This window comes from Aulostomus chinensis, chromosome 14 (genome assembly GCF_037954235.1).
Source record: "Aulostomus chinensis isolate RoL2024-O1b breed Wild chromosome 14, RoL_Achi_v1.0, whole genome shotgun sequence".
NCBI lineage: Eukaryota > Metazoa > Chordata > Actinopteri > Syngnathiformes > Aulostomidae > Aulostomus > Aulostomus chinensis.
The window spans coordinates 5946177-5950272 of NC_141333.1; the positions used below are offsets into that span (position 1 = coordinate 5946177).

Sequence of the window (4096 nt, forward strand, 5' to 3'; positions counted from 1 at the left end):
TGGGCCACTGATCAGGAGCTGAGGGGAAGAAGTCCGGTGATCCAGGGGAAGCCAGGCAGAGGGAATCCAAAAATCCAGACACAAAGACCAGATTTATCTAACGAGATCAGGAGCAGAGCAGAGGTCAGGAGTCGGCTAAGGCGGAGAGGTGGCCAGAGCAACTGGAGGAAAAAGACTCTCAAGCTTTATTTTGACATTTATTGTAGTTGGAGGTGATGAGAAGCAGCATGGTGGCCCACACCTGCACACCTGATCCCGCTTCAGTAATCAAGCACACAGGCAGGAACAGAGCACCACTGCCTGTCAACAAGATCGCTTTAGTTCACGCTTAAAAATAAAGAAAGGTGCTGAGAATATTCGGTGTTCACACAGACGGCGGGTCAGAGAGATTGTGAACACATTTATATCGTTTTAATGTTGTTAATCTTCAGTCTCCAGGAATGTAACTGGCTTATTCTGGATTTATCAAGAAGTTGTGCAGGGGAAATGAATTCAAGACAGCGAATGGTGAGTGTGCGTATATATATATGTGTGTGTGTGTGTATATAAAATGAAATGCACTTTTTGGCAAAAATATTTGTTCAAGGGGGATAGTTCACACAAAAATGAAAAATTCTGCCATTATCTACTAAGCCGGTTCAGGTCAAGTCCACTAGTGGAATGTCACTGGAAAAGGTATTGCAGTAATCTCACAAACATGAAAAATGGCCAAATATAAGAAAAACAACATATAATGTGAACCCCTATTAAAATTAGTGTCCACCAGAACTTTTAGGGTTTGGAAAAGGGGTGAAACCCACGTCGCCCCTGCTGTGGTTGGGGAACCATAGAGCGTTTTTGCCCTGTTAAACTAAACTTTAACCCTTTGTCCCCCAAATCTGCTGCACGTGCGGACAGTGACTGGTTGCAGGGCCAGTTAGTTAGCCACATGCACGCGGACACACACATGCACGCACGCACACACACACACACACACACACACTGTCTCACTGTAAGTGCACAACCTGACTGAAGTGATGCGTGCAGTGTTTTTTTTTTGCTTACTTCAGCTAATGGTTGTGAACATTATGCACAAACAAAACAAACTTTCCGAGACAAACCGACGACCTCTTAACTGTCAAGTGTAAAACAAGTGGAGTGGCATTTCTTCACATTGCATGAAAGTACACTTGACCTGACCTGCTCTGGTATCGCACACAACGGTGCTTTCACATTAGTAGAGCTCATGGTTGGGCGGGCGGTCGCTGTGCAATAACTGTTTTTCTTTCAAGGCTGACGGCTGACTTCTCACCATTTGTCTCACCTGTAAAATATTAGCGTTGGTTTGGTTCCTCTTTTGCTTCGCCGCTCTCCTTTATCCACTCACGTTGTTCATAATCATCTTGTTGTTGTTTTTTTTTTTTTTTTTTTTTTTAACTCAAGCCTGTTTTGTTGGTCGCGCGCGTCTCTCACGGTAACAGTCAAGTGATACTTCACCCCAAAAAGAACCACTCAAGTACGCACAAACACAAGTAATAAGCTCACAAGATGTTCTTTCCCCCTTCTGCATTACTTCTATGTAACTCCACAATGAAGCTACTGCTGATAACAGGATGATGCTGGTGAGTTTGTAAATGGAATGGGGGGGGGGGGGGTTTGGACAGTTTTGTCATTTGTAGCTGTCACTGATCGTCAAGCTAAGTACACATGACCTGCTCCTTCAGCAAACGCAGAGGTGAACTCAGGGCACCGATTTGTTGGGACTTGAAAGCTAAATATCCCTTTCATTTCGTGAGGTATTGCTTTAAGCTCTTGGTTGCTGTTGCATATTCAATCTTTTATTGGCGAGATGGAAATGGATAGCAAGTGAAAAACTGGAGGGGTATTTGTGTGTGGGTGACAAGGCCCATTTGCTTGTGAGGAGGGGGTGAGCAGCATCTATTGTGGGAGGACAGGAGGACTTGTGGTGTCGAGCTTTGTTTCCTGGCTCCTGGCGTGGTGTCGGACGGCGTTATCATCAAGGCAGCGTTTGAGTTCCTCAGGCAGGGAAGAAGGTTTGTTTGTGAGATTGTTCAACCTGTTGCCGCCAGCGACTCTCCAGCAGATGAGTGTTTGAGCTGAGCAGCTACTTCATATTGACGCCTGCTGATGATGATGAGGTGGTGTAAGATATTAGAGCTGATGAGAAGGGCGAGCTAATCAAGCTGAGACTGAGTATTATTGTGAGGTGTATTAGGGTCCATTTGTTGTCCTGTAAAGATTTAAGAAGGCGATCAGATTACATGCCATTTTACCTGAACGTTGCACTTCATCAGCTCATGTCAACTACTCCTAAAACATATTTGGTTTCCAGCATTTGGTAGTGGCTTTTTTTTCCCATCTTGACACACTGAGGGGGAAAAAAAAAACCTCCATCTCCTGTTGTTCAGTGTGGGATTTTTGAATTCAACTCCTGGAGAAATACCAACCTTTTTTGAGATCATAAAGTTCTTTTTCTCTCTTTCTTTGTCTGAAATAATCAGTCAGTGAGATTACAATATCCTGAGGAGTCCTCCTTTGTCTTATAAATGAGCCCGCACATTATCATGTGTCTCAAGATCAAATTCAAGCCTCGACTCTACGTATGTCAGCCGTGTATTTTCTTTCTGAGAGGCTGAGGAGGAACTGTTGCTCCACGCCCTGTCTAATTTGGACTTCAGCTGATTTTGGTTTCAGACGAGGTGCTGCGGCTACAAAAACACAGAGCAGTTCCTTGATTGTATTGTGACCTACTGTCAAGCACTACTTGTGCTCAGATGAGAGCCTCTCACCAAAATCTGCCAGAAACATTAATTCTAAGTGAATATGAAGCAGCACAGACCCTGGCCACTTTCATGGCATGGCACCCTTTTCTTGAGAGCTGATTGCATGATGAGTCCTTGAAGGAGACAACTGTCATGGGGGCTTTACACCGAAACACATGACATTCAGCTTTACATGAGCCGTAAATGAAATCAAATGTATTTAAATATTTCTTTCTAGATTATGGTCTCGTGGTTTTAAGCCGCGGGTAACTGCTCCACTTAGTTTTAAGTTCAAGATTGTCCGGATAGAATCACTTTGAATCTCTTCGTCCAGCTCATTAACTTTTGGAAATACACTTGTCGTCCGTCATTTTTGGAGCCAGAGACCCTTCATATGTTACCGTGACAGCGAGGGACTGCTGGTTAGCTTAGCTGCCATGAATGCCTCCTTGAGTCCGAGTGGAGCTTTGAGCCAAAATCTAAACTTCCCCCTGAGCATTCCTGATAGCTCAGTCACTCCTTGACCTTTTGACCTCTAAAATATTCTCAGTTTGTCCTTTAGGGGTTGATGAACGTCCCGAGTTTTCACCTCGGGACTGACAGACAGATGTAAGCGAGCAAGCCAGAAATGTAACTCGATTTTTTTTTTTTTTTAAATGTGAGGTCGTGTACAGGCGACCACGTCGCTCCTATCAAAGAGCGAGGATAACCAGAAATACTCTGATCAAACAAAGACAGGGATCATTTTCATTTAAACAAATCAGCCACACAACTCCAAGAAGAGCCGAAAGACCTGTTATATATGTATTTTCCAGTGATGCTGCCTTATTAGTCATGCAGATCACTTGTTCTCCATCAAGCCACACCACCAGCCCCTGACCTTTCTGAACAACATTCTGTTTTAATTAACAAGTGCCCTCCATTGCCTGCTAATTAAAACCCCATATCATGTATTATTCAGCCATTTTCTCTATTGCTTTAACATTTTTCCAGTTGCTCTTCATCTAACCAGCAACCTACGTATGGCAGCTAATGAAAGCCTGGTGTTTCGTGAGAGGGCGAAATATTTTATTTTGATTTAAATGTAACCCTTATAAAAATCCATTTGTGTCTCATCGCTTTAATTTTTGCTGCAGCTAACCTCCTGAAGTGGCAGAGCTTTAAATGAAGATGCACCATTTCAGTCATGAGCTACTTAATAGAAATGTTAATTTTCAGTTACATGAAAGTCCAGAGTGAAATTTTAAAAAGTGGCTCTCAAATGCACCAAAGACACAGGCAAATCATTGAAGAATATGTTTAAACCCCTAAATTAGGAAGTGCAAACCGTAGAC

The 4096-nt window shown here is 43.2% G+C and overlaps 1 long non-coding RNA gene across 3 annotated transcripts in view; it reads left to right on the plus strand.

Annotated features, from left to right (window-relative positions):
- The first annotated feature begins 227 nt into the window (after positions 1-227).
- The window catches only part of LOC147249544 (uncharacterized), an 81041-nt gene continuing 77172 nt past the window's right edge, over positions 228-4096 (plus strand). The window contains exon 1 of one of the 3 annotated variants that reach the window (XR_015119228.1): positions 228-507. This is a non-coding gene — a long non-coding RNA (uncharacterized LOC147249544). The remainder of the gene's footprint in view (positions 508-4096) is intronic. The other 2 variants (XR_015119227.1, XR_015119226.1) reach the window with 2 other exon arrangements.